The sequence below is a fragment of the Vicugna pacos genome, chromosome 2 (assembly GCF_048564905.1).
Source record: "Vicugna pacos chromosome 2, VicPac4, whole genome shotgun sequence".
NCBI classification, from domain to species: Eukaryota; Metazoa; Chordata; class Mammalia; order Artiodactyla; family Camelidae; genus Vicugna; species Vicugna pacos.
This window is the reverse complement of record NC_132988.1, coordinates 26,175,087-26,188,434: the sequence shown is the minus strand read 5'-3', so window position 1 is coordinate 26,188,434 and position 13,348 is coordinate 26,175,087. Positions and strand designations below refer to the sequence as shown.

Below are 13,348 nucleotides of genomic sequence, written 5' to 3'. Positions count from 1 at the left end.
GGTGACCCATGTCAAGCCCTGTCCTGCCTCAAAAAGTCCCTAGTTACTCTGCCCAAGGGACAGAGAAGTCTCTTTTTCTTTTTTCAGTGCTTTGCTGCCCTCACCTGACTGAGACTGTCCTGTTAAAAACTTGAAAACAGAATAGTTAGGTCTAGGGGTATAGTGGCCTGAGAACTTTAAGACACATTTCCTTTATTTATTTTAAGGGAGTAAGCAAGAGAGAACTATTCACAGACTTAAAAATAAGCAAACAAACAGAAACTTGGGAAAAATAAATAAATCCTGCAGTCATAAATTACTACTAAAGATACAGGTCAGATTCAAAGGGAATAAATCTGTGTCCCATTTCATGCCCATGTTCTGTGTTCTCCTTCATGGTGTTTTAGAATAACAATTAGTTATTTTAAATAGTCTTATTGTAAAAAGAAAAAAGTTACTAGTAATCCCATCCCCAAAGAAAATGTCTATTTACACTTTTTCTTGGTCCTCTGTAACCATTAGTCATAAAAATACACACATCACAAATAAATGCTATATACATGAATATAGAGTGTATTGTTAGATATTTTTGAAAAGTGAAGAAGTGCTGAAATTTTATTTTGATGCATTTTTCTCCACATTTGGGACATATAATTTCACTTAGATTCAGATTCAAGCCATCAATTATTTAACCTTATGTCCAAATGCATTACACAATCTAGATATCTGTAATTCCACACTCTTGCTTCCTGTGTATTGAATGGAAGGATATATAAGCTGGGGCACCACTAAAACATGAATATCAACTGCCTTTCTCACTTGGAAGTAGGACTCCATAGAATAGGACTAATTAGCCCTTTGACAAAGTTCCTGATGCCTCCGTAATTAACATTAGTGTCCAAGGGCAGATTAAGATAATTCTAACATTGCTCAATATTTGAATTTTATAAATATGCATTAGCATACATCATATTATTTGATAATATAAGAACAATTGATGTTTTGTAACTTCCTTTTTTGTACTCAAAAGAAAAACAAAGTGTCATCAGCCATCACTGGACTTTTACTTCATTATCTGAGAACTGGGGCATGACAAATGTCCATTTTTAAACTACTCTAAGAAAAAAAAAATGAAGAATACTACAGTTTTCAGTGTTTGTCAGTCTTACTGGGAGATTCTGGAGCATAATTTACAGCCCTTATTTCAGCCGATCTAGGCTTTATACCACTTGTGTCAGTGGCCACATTTGGAATTCACAGTATTGGCAGATGCCCCCACTCAGGTGGTTGTGTTACCCAAGTGTAAAATCCTCAGTCTGTGGAAAATTAGAAAACACATTATGACATATCATACTGCCCAGGATTAGTCAGAAGGTGCCAATGTATTATTAGCAGGGATGATGCGCGCCAACACCTACAAAAGTCCAATTGTCAAGGCAAGCACCTGCATCTGTTCACCTGAAGCAGTGATTGCTGCCTCTCCAATTATTCACAGAACCTTGACCAAGTGCCATGTACACACTGAAAGTTATCCCTGGCTCCATCTCTCCTCTCAGACCAACAGTTCTTGGAATGGCACAGGTGCCTTAGACTTAACCCAAATTACATTAAATGCGGGTTTTACCTGTCATACGTGATTTAAGTAGGGTAAGGGCTCTGATGAGAAGGAAGTAAAACCTGAAAATGCCATGATCGTTCTGCAGAATCCTCCAGGCTCCAGTTGACTCACAGTTGGTTCTCTTCAACTGAAACAGTGGAGTAGACAAGCATGACCACCCTTACTGGCTTGATCTTCTTATAATTCATCTGCCTACATCTGCAAGGACTGTGAGCTCCTTTAGGTTTCAACAGCCACCTCTGGCACGATAATATGTGTGGTTTCATGCTCTTTTAGTACAGAAGAAATATGTCCCTACTAAGGCATTTGTGTCCATAGCTTCGGCCACCTGTGTTTCACTGCATTTAGGTGAGGAACTATTACCAGAACTCCCTGTCTCAAAAGAAGCTATGTGAGGAAAACTCGCTTGCCTCTCAATTTATTTTTAAAAGCTTTCTAATAAACTTTCAACTAATCTGATCGCCAGGAAACTCTCATTATATACACCTTCATTTAAAAATTAGGAAACTGGGAGGGAGGGTATAGCTTAGCGATAGAGCACGTGCTTAGTATGCATGAGGTCCTGGCTTCAATCCCCAGTATTTCCATTAAAAAATAAATAAATAAACCTAATAACCAGCCCCCCAAAACAAAACAAAAACAAAAAACAAACAAAAAATAAAATAAGTTAGGAAACTGTTGTACAGAGATAAAGCAACTTTATTCATGTTACACAATTTGTTGGTAGCCAAGCCATTTCTGAAACCCAATTTTCCTGACCTCAGCCTTACTCTCTTTTTAGTACAACATCCATCTTGCAAGTAAGAGAATGTTTGCTTCATAGAAGTAAACAATCTTTAAATGTCTGTTACCTATATCTTTAATTAAAATTATTTCTTTTATCTAAGGTAAGTATATACATCTTACTGAAGTTATTTTTTTGACAGATTTATCACTTTCCTGTTTATAGTTACACCACTTTGTAAACTAGAGATTGAAAATTTATTGCTAAATGTAAGCGCATTATGTCTAATAAAAATTAACATTAATAATGAATGTAAAAAATATTTCTAATACATTGAGGAACTATTTTTAAGTTAAAATAAAATAAATAGTATTAAATGCTCCAGGAAAAGCTAACATGTTTTCCAGTCAGTTTAAAAGAAATGCCATAACCCGTCTGCCCAAAATAACTCCCTCTTTTAGCATTTGAAATGTTTTAAAGAAAAGATTTATCAAGCTTCCTTTAATACCTGTCAATTATCATGGAAATTAAAGAACAAAAAGGAATGCTGTCTAGGGCTGATCGTAACAGTCACCAATTGACTCTCTTTCAAATTGAGGAAAAATATGTTTGCAGTAAAATCACTTTTACTCTGTTTAGAAACCTTGTTAACTTTTCTTTTTAAATGTTGATCACATTGTTTGCTTTAGAAGAGATACAGACCCTTTGAGAAAACAATTTTTCAAATAGGCTGAGAATTTTGTATCTCAAACCTTTTCTCCTGATGCAGAGACAATCCTCACTGACAATGAAACAATTAAATTCAAATTTCAGTTCTCAATAGACTCAGCTTGGGGACATCAAAAGGAAGGAGAGAAGCTTGGGTTAAGTTACAAAAATTGCTGTGAAACTTTTTCCAGACTTGTAGAAATAAAATGAAACAGAAAACACATAGGATTTCATACACTCAGCTACTCTATAATTCCTCTCACCAGTTTTCTTTTAAATGATTGCAATTTGTTAGAAAAAGATGTAATACAGGAAAACAAATTCTAAAGATGTGATAAGAAATTCCTTTTATGAAAGGATTTTTTTTAAAATTTCTTATGGAAAAAAAGCTATTGAAACCCTGTGTTGTCTATTGGTACATAAAAACACACACCCAAAATTGAATCACATATAACAATAAGAATCTATTATTTCTCACAAATTTGTGTGTTGGCTACGCCATTCTTCTGGTATCGTCTGAGTTCATTGATGTGACTGCATCGTTGACAGGGAGCTGGCTTAGCCGGGGACACTGAGGGAGCTTCCTCCCTCCTTTATAAAAATATCTTTATTTTGCACTGGGACTCAGAAATTAGGTAACCAGCCCTAGAGGCGAGGGGAGAAGCAAGTATGCTAGTCTACGATGAGGTGATGGTGGTCTGAACAGTACAGTAGCAAAAAGGTAGTGCAAAGTAATTTGGATTTTGAATATGCTTTGTCTATAAGAGTCAAGAAAGACTTTTGATGAAGTGTTTGTAAAATATGAAAGAAAGGTCAGAGGCTTCAGTGTCTAATGTTAACACTATTCAGATTTGTTTCTGCCTCAAGATAAATGTTCTGCAATGCAGAACACATGCAAAGAAGCAATGTATTCAGTGTCACAGCCAAAGTTCATTTCGACTTTGAATAACTAATACAAATATAGCAGTGTTGTGACTACTAGTAAGTTTGTTAGTTTTCCTTTACCTCAATTATCTCATCTATGAATTTGTAATAAGATGTTTTGTTGTGAGATTTAAGAAAATGATTTACTTGGCACAGTAGCAAAGACATAAAGTTATTATTCTCTTGACCCTATAAGGTTATAACAATATATGTTTACCTTGTAGAAATGTGTGACCTCTTTTGTGTGTCATATCTCCAGAATAGAAACTGGTGTTTTCCCCCTAATCACTTTCATATGAACGTTTGTCTTTACCAATTCAGCTAGCCTTGTATTATTCTAGTGAGAAGAAAATCAACCAATGTTCAATATATATTAATTATTCAGTACTGGCCTAGTTAGCTTAGAGATATGAAGTAGGCCTCTGAGTTCCCTAGTATATAATAAGTACTAATTTCTTACTTTCCAAATTCAGTTCCCTGAAGAGAATAGACTGCTCTGTCAAAATGCACATATTTTCCTTTCAGTAACCTGTGTTTCTTTTATTAGATACCTTTCTTCACCTTCGCTGGATTTTCAATCTCCTCTCTTTGCAGTGCCTTCTGATTGACATTCTAATTCTGATGACCTATGTAGCTGGATTGAAACTTCTTTCTCTTAGACTTTCTCTTAGAAGATGAGGATTTGAAAAATGGCTTACCAATTCCTATACCTTTAGAGAATAATCATTTTTTTCTCAAAAGAAGAAAAGCAATTTGTTATAGTAGGTTTCCTTCAGTTAAATGTCATGCTATAATGTTAAAAGAACATAACATTCAGTTTTAATCATAAGGTAGAATTATTGAGGAGTTAATAGCTAATTTCTTTATAATTATTATTATCTGTGAGAAGATTATTCCAAATAGGATCAAATGGTATCATTTTTGAAACATTGATTTTTTTTTCTTTATTTAAAAATTTTAATCCTAATTTGACCTTCCTCTGACTCTTAAAAGCAGACAGAGAAGGAAATGTTTAACATTGTGGAAGGATACTTCTACAGTTATGATATAATCCATGATGGAATCTGACAAGTTTGCCTTAAGGTTCCCCTCAGCTTGACTACACTTTAGACAGTTTCTTTCTGACCGTAGACCTTGATCTTCCCTCTTGTAGAGCATTTCCTTTAGAAAACTTGCAATTTTAAATACTTTTACTGCTGTTTTGAAATACAAACCTTCTCCCAGACTCTGACCAGTTTTATAACCCAGGAATATCTTTCTCAAAGATCTAGAAGCCATCCCTTTGAAATGTAGTCATTCAGAAGGATAGTGTCTCAAAAAAGTAGAAGTAAGAACTATCATACAATCCAGCAGTTCCACTCTGGGTATTTATCTATATAAATGAAGACACAAATTTGTAAAGATACATGCACCCCAATGTTCACAGCAGCACTATTTATAATAACCAAGATATGGAAACAGCATCTGTGTCCATCAACAGATAAATGGATAAAGAAGATGTGGTATGTATGTGTAATGGAATATTACTCAGCCATAAAAAATAATGAAATCTTGCCGTTTGCAACAACATGAATGGGCCTGGAGGGTATAGGTCAGACAAAGAAAAACAAATACTGTATGTTCACTTATGTGTGGAATACTTGTGTGGAAAAATAAAACAAACAAGCAAATATAACAAAACAGATACAGACTCACCAGATGCAGAGAACAAACTAGTGGTTACTGGAGGTGAGGGAGTGAGGGGAGGAGCAAAATAGGTGAAGGGGATTAAGAAGTACAAACACTGTTATAAAATAAGTCACAGGGATGTAATGTACACCACAGGGAATATAGTCAATGTTTTATAATAACGTTGTGTGGTGTTTAATCTATAAAAATATCGAACCACTATGTTGTACATCTGAAACTAATACAATACTGTATGCCAAATATACCTCAATATTTTTTTTTTAAAAAAAAGGAAAAGAAAAGACACAAAGAAAGATAGTTTCTCTGTCTCCCGATCTCTATGGAAAGCTAGGAGCCTAACTTGGATAAGTACAATTAACAAACATAAATGGCTGAATTTCATTAAGGAACTTCCCAGGTAATATCCTTGAATACTTTTCTACTAGCTAACCCCAGACTTAAAAACTCTCTTGTTTCTGTTTCAGTGGCGATGGGTTATTTTGACCCTCACTGCCAGTGTCTTGAGTAAAATCTTCCTTACATGTTTAATATGCTCAATGGAATTTTTCTTTGACACATCTCAAGGACCTTCTAAATGAGTTTCAGTACAGAATGAGAAAAGAGGGTAGTGTCAAGAACCCAGTGGGTCATCTCTAGGGCAATGGGCAGACCAACCTAAATAAAAACTGTGTAGTGGAAGTCACATTAGCACTTGGATTAATAAGGAAAAATCATAGCATTGGGAAAAGACTTAGATGTTTAGAATTTCTTAAAAAAATAATAGAATAATGTTGCAAAGAAATTATCTTTATGACTACATAATTTATATTCAGGTGTTTGTCATATGAAACTTCTGAAAAGATTTTAAAAGATCTGAAAATAACGTAGAAAATAATTCTTTACTAGCCAGTTTCCTCAAAATTAGTGTTTGAGTCTATCATCAATAAAGAATTTTAGAGGCTATTTTCATAAGATGTACAAATGTCTCAAAGATACCAGAATGTAAGCTTATTAGAACAGAGCCATATCAGTGTTAATCATCACTTTCTGCACATGTTTCCAGTACTGGTGTATAAAAATATTCAAAAACTATTTTTTTGATGTGCATTGATGAAAATCAGTGAGAAGAAGGGTTTTGTGCCAGGCTTAGGGTGCCTCGACAAGATAGCATACAGTCACTTTAGGAGGTTATGATGAGGATGACCTGGACAAATTTGAAGAGAAATACATCTTTAATATCCTTTATAATTTTGAAGCTATTACTGTGAAATAAAACTCTCATGTCCCAAAGTGCACAAAACATGAAATATGATTTAATAAGTGGTTAAGAGCAAATACCTGTTAGCCACCCCTGAGGTGTACTTATGTATTTTTCTCAACGTTGCCCATAGTTTTTAATATATTCCAATTCACTTTCAGAAACATGGGTGATTCTTAAGTACCTGTTAAACTGTAAGTTTATATCAAAGGTACCAAAAGATGGATGTACAAAAACGATGGATTGACATTATAAAAGATTTGTCAGTTAATTGAATACATTTCTGTCAATTAATTTCACAGATTTTTCACTGAAGTCACTCTCTGAAGTGGATTCCTTTTAAGGGAATAAACTTCATTAAGTAGAATTTTTGTCAAAGATTACATACCTAACAATGTCATTTAAATTCTGCATATACAAAAATTGAAAATGGCTACAAATAAACATTTATTGGAAATCAGTCTCTTAGTTTCAGATGGCTCAAGAAGTTTATTGGCAGGAAATAATAGGAAACTTGTAAATGTTATCAGAAGAACTGTGGTGAATGCATCGACATTATGGATGGTATACGGCATTTAGATGATATTCCTAGATATCATTCTTAATGATCTCGTTACATATTAAAAAAAAAAGAGAGAAAGCTGAAGAGATAATGAGTTAAAATTCTTTAAAACAGACAAAATAAATTTTATTTTAAGATTCTTGCACAAAAGGCCATGTGCATTGTGCAGCCAAAAGATATCAAAAAATACTGCCAATGCTCTGTAATACAGGCATTTGTCTACAATTGTGAAACAAACCAAAAAAAAAAGGGAAATTTGTGCTTGTCAGATAAAGGAACTGTTTCTGCTGCATGGTCAGTAAGATCAGTAAAAACTGAACCAGATTTCTATGCTTTCCTAGAATTGTCCTAGTAATGTCTTTATGGTATATTTAAAACCTCGAGATTCCCTTCTCCTCCACCCTCCATAATTATAACTGAAAAAAATCTCTTTGGTAGTTTTTAGAAGATTGTGCTGATGAAAGATCATTTCCCCCAGCTTATATCTTTTCTTCCAGTCTCATTAATACTTTTAAACGAGGCACATATTTCAAATAATTAAAGAAGTATCAGTCCTTTCATTTCCCACAGCAACAATAGGGATGGTATTTACAATGATATTTACATACCTATTTCCCATGAATCAAATGGAAGATATAACACATACACCAAGAGACTGCAAATGTAATGAGGATGAACCTTGTATGGAGAAACTTCCTTATAAACCACGGTGTGGGGACTCCCCTTCTTAGGGGAATAGTGAGGTGGAAAGTGCTCTTAGCAACCTGACCCAGAATAGTGAGGTGGAAAGTGCTCTTAGCAACCTGACGCAGGCATTCTATGCAAGGGTTCCCCATGACCCCTGGGGCTTCTGTGGAAAGCACTGCCTGGGGAAACCAGAAGGAATCAGCAGCTCATACCAAAGATGGAAACAATGGAAATTGTTTTCTTGCAGCAGTTCTCAAGGAAAAATGCTTACTTATTCCCTATGGCTCCTTTGACCATATTTACAGTCTCTGAATCATTGCTAATAGTTCATAATAATTCCCAAATCCAGCAATCATACTGAATGCTCCCTGACTTTAGTCTGATGTATTTCATGACGTCAACTCGAGAGTTTCTACAAATATTAATGAGACTAGGGGGACCTCTGAAAGCATGTGAAATGATTGTTTATATGTTATATAAAGGATCACCTGCACACTATGCATAGTTTAAGGAAACATATTATATAAGAGGCACAGTGTTGTTATGTCCCACATATTTCGTTTTTGCCTGTATGAAAAGTGTTTCTCGCTGGAAAATCCGTTACCTTGCAATGCATAACTGTGAAGGCGAAGGAGCACTGAGATACATTTATTCCTATACCACTCAAGTGGAACCATCATAAGAAAGCTAGAGGTCCTAACCTCACATGCAGTATAAATGATAAATGTACCATAATGCTTCCTTCTTGTGTTTTTGGCGTCCCGTAGCTTTGATATATATATTGGGTTATAGGACTCGTTATCTTAAGATCGCTGGCAAGATGTCTGGTGTGGTACTTTCATATTTTATGACTTATTGAACTATGATTTTAAATTTGTTCAGCACATCAACATGTTAAGTGAGGAGGCCAGAATTATTTTTCGTTACATTTCACTGAGCGGTGCATCATTTCAGAACGGCTTCATGTACAGAGGCATGAAAAGAATTCTGGCTTTAAATCTGCACTCATCAGACCTGAAAACAAAACAATTAAAATTAAGTTATTCCCCCGGTGCCTTAAAACTAAAGAGATGATTAAAAATAGCTGTTTGTGAGGCAAGCGAATGTAGGGAGATCTGTTTACTGCACTGAGAGAACCTCACAGGAATTCTTGCATGCAGTGTGCCTGAAGTGATGGGTTTGAGGGACTCATTTTCATTCTCTTCAGTTTAGATTAGCAAACAAAAACTGTTACAAAAAGAGGTTAAACAAATATAGGTACTCAGGTGTATTCAGGGTTTAGCACAGAGCTCAAAACACTTAGTTAATTTTTTACTATTCATCTTGAATGTTTTTGTGACTTACTTAATATACAGTCCATAAAAACAGTGACTGTTAATGCTGACAGTAGACAACCCACACTAATTCTACTATTTGACCTACACTTACACATATGCAGACCTTCATGTGTATAGATGTTAACCTCTAAAACTGCTTTTGACTCAGGATCCAAAATACGGTATCTGTATCCTGGAGGATATCATTCCTTTGGAAGAAAATATAAGAACTTCCAATGTTATATTATTTTCAATCCAGAAAATATACAAATTAGCTATGGGGTCTTTACTCAGTGTATATATATTAGAATTTTATTACTTAGGGTTACTTGAATTAATCACTATAAGACTTTCTCCAAAGGTCTTAATAGGGCTCTGGAAAATAAATACACATCAAATATAACAAAATACTGCAAATACAAACAAGTGCACAATAAAGAAAAGAGCAGAACTGAGTCTTCTACTCCTAAGGTTCTGATCTAAAATCTTATCATATAAGTCATAGTAAGAAGGGCAACTGACGATCAGTGAATCATATCTGGTAAGATATGAGAGACATATTTTTAAAACCAAAATTTCTGTTAACTGTTACTTTGAAGCAGAGAAGTAGAATCAAAGAGGCCTGTGGTGTGGTGTGGGGCCAGAAAGCCTCCGCTGTTAGGGAATTATATTTATATTTATAAATTTTGTTTCATACTACTACTCTTTTTGTTAGCTCTCTTCAGATGTTACAAAAGAATTAATGAATTCTGTCCTTTGTGTGACTTAGTAATCCCATTAGAAAACAGGCATCCATTACTTTTCTTGAGAAATGACAGAAATTCTAAAATAATTTTATGGACAATATTTCTCCATCAGCTTCCTTCCTTCTAGCTCAGTTTTTGTGTCGTCTTGCAACTCCATGCTCCCTACATTTAAAAAATGAAGCTATTACTTGAATTCAAGATAGACGAAATGGACAACCTTTCTTGGCTTAGAAAGAAAAGAGGAAAAGGCGTTCCTTCTTTTTAAGCTGTGATAACCGTTTCTACTACTGTGGTTTAACCAGTTGCACAGCAGCTAACAGTGAAATGCGAATACTAATGAGAAGTGAGACGACAAGTCCCACAGCATATTTATACTGTATTCCCTAGGCCTTTAATTTAGCTACTGGGAACTTATTTCATTTCCAGTGGGCGCCCCCTACTGGCCATCCACAAATATTATGTAACTCCATTACTGGTAATGCATGCCTTTATATTATTTAGAATATCTACTGTATTCAAATCCTACCTGCTTTAGGACTGGTTGTTCTAAAGATGTCTATCCAAAACTTGGAGTAATATCTGTTGGTCAAGTAGAGATCAGACTGGCAGAGATGGAATTAGTTTGGAGCATTGGACATAGAGTCAGAATTATTCTGTTTAATTATTCTTTTAACGCTTTTTAAAAAAAAGTTTAGTATGGGATTTGTGATTGTATTTGGTTTTTTTTTCCACAATTAGTTTTATAATTCTCATATGATGTCTACTCTGATCACACTATTTAAAATGTCTTATCATTTCCTTATCCTATCCTTTTCTTTTTCATAATGGGTACCACCATCAAAAGTTCGGGATTATATAATGTAATAAGTGATGATGTACCTGCATTTCTCAGCTTGAGTGCAAGCTCTGAGAGGCCATGGATCTTTGTTCTGTCACTGATTTGAGCCAAGAGCCTAGCACTCACATGAGGTACTCAGTAAATACATTTAGAACACATCTGAGTTTGCTTGCATTAGTTTTCCTAGATAAAAGCGCTTATGTGGAGCTTATCATGCATCTGTCATGACTCTACACCTTTCAAAATACCAGTTTGTGCTGTACAATGCATCCTTTAACTTTTGGCATTTTAATCATGATATGTCTAGGTGTGGGTCTGTTTAGGTTTATCTTGTTTGGGACCCTGTGTGTTTTCTGTACCTGAATATCTCTTTCCTTCTTTAGGTTTGGGAACTTTTCAGCCATAATTTCATCAAATACATTTTCAGCTCCTTCCTCTTTCTCTCCTGGACTCCTATAATGTGTATGTCGGTATGCTTTTTGTTGTCTCAAAAATCCCTTAAACTATTCTCCTTTTTAAAATTTGTTTTTCTTTTTGCAGTTCTGATTGGGTGACTTCCATTATAGCCAATATTTCGTAACTTTAAATGAAGTATAATCTATAAAAATATTGAATAACAATGTTGTATGCCTGAAACTAATATAACACTGTAAATCAACTATACCTCAATTAAAAAATCAATTTATGTGATTAAAAATTTTAAATATTGGAGGTAAATACAACTATTATTCACATTTTAGAAATAGAGAAACCAAGGTATAGAGAGAACTTTGTGCTGCTAAGTGTTGTAGAACAAATATGTTGAAAAAAAAAAAAAAGCCTTGTTTGTAGTGTTTGCCTATTTGCATGATGCAAACATTCCTACCACGGCTGATTTTGAGCTACAAATGTGACATCAACTGGCTCACAAAATTTCAAATATTTTATAATCAACTCACACACCCTGATATTAGTTGGTGCCAGCACTCCACCATAAAAAGTTACATATAAATGATCTAGGATTGCCTAGTTAGAAGTGGTAGGTTAAGGTTGTAAAGTCAGGCAAACTGTCCATGCATAATGGATCCAGTGTCTGGTGAATATTTTGAGTAGTATTCTCAAACTGCAGCAATTAACAAAATGCATATTTAATTATTTTTCATGGATATTTCTCTCTAACATACTCACTTCTCCTTTGCAGCCAGTTGTCATCCTTGATTATTACAGTTACTAAAGTAGTATTCTCATTTTAACAATTATTCTTTTGTTGGATTGCATTCGTCTATAACTTACAACAATGTTTGGTTAGCAAAGTCATTGTTACACTTTTTTTTTTTCTTTGAAAAGTACTGCTCTACTTAGCACTAATATTTTAGTGTTGGGAGAACTATCTATCTTGAAGGATGTATTAGATTCATCCATTTCAAATCCCTTAGTACATATTGCAGCAGAATAAAGTAGGCATTTGAAAATTTGAATCAAAATATAAATAGTAGATAGTCAAACTGAATCTCAAGGGTGAGAAGATGGAGGACATTTGAATCATATTACCAGATGTTCAGCCTCTACTGTGAATTCAAAAACAAAAAAAAAAAGACGGTTAATTGGAAAAATTGAGGTCACGATACATTTTAAAAATACAATTCAGAACTCCATCTCATAAGCAGATGCAACTCTGAAATTTAAAAGTGTATTAAACCTAAAACACTGTAAGAAAAAAAAATAGAACTAGCTTGATTTTTTTCAACTTACAGAAGAATTTCACCTATATGAAACTGACTTTTTATTCTCTTTTATTTAACATGGCAGATTTCCATTATTTAGTATTTTAGCTATAGCCACAATAACCAATCCAGGTATCAAAAATCCAATCATGCCATTTTTAGTATGCTGTGGTCCCTACAATCCAATGCATTAATGGTTAGACAGGGAGAGGGTTCACTATTAAATCCTTCTTTTTGCATCAGTTTCAGGTAGTTTTATTTCCAAAATTGTTGAAGCAAAGGCATTAATTATACATTTCCATTATGACAGAGCCCGTATCAGCAGTCACTAAGGCATAATTTCTTTAGAAAGCAATGCAACCTGTTCTCTGATCAGGTTTTGTTTCCCACAGGGAGGTATCAGTCTTAAATTACATAGCAAGCAGGCAACAGAAAGGAAGCAAACAGTAAGCACTTCCCATGGGAGGCAGAATGAGGACTTAACTTGAGGTGTTCTATTAAATAAATAAAATTCTGTATTTCCGTAGGTTATTTCCATTCACACACACACACACGTACACATAATACAGAGAGAATATGTTCAAGATATTTGTTAATTTGATTTTATTCCTATTTAC

The 13,348-nt window shown here is 34.4% G+C and overlaps 1 long non-coding RNA gene across 3 annotated transcripts in view; it reads right to left on the bottom strand.

The window, feature by feature from the left end:
• The window catches only part of LOC140700029 (uncharacterized), a 35,384-nt gene extending 27,188 nt beyond the window's left edge, over positions 1-8,196 (bottom strand). For 2 of the 3 annotated variants that reach the window (XR_012078235.1, XR_012078236.1), the window contains exons 1-2: positions 8,050-8,196; positions 1,604-1,724 (exon numbers count right to left, since the gene is read on the bottom strand). This is a non-coding gene — a long non-coding RNA (uncharacterized lncRNA). Of the gene's footprint in view, positions 1-1,603; positions 1,725-4,170; positions 4,291-8,049 lie in introns of all 3 variants that reach the window. The other variant, XR_012078238.1, reaches the window with a different exon arrangement.
• Positions 8,197-13,348: the final 5,152 nt, after the last annotated feature.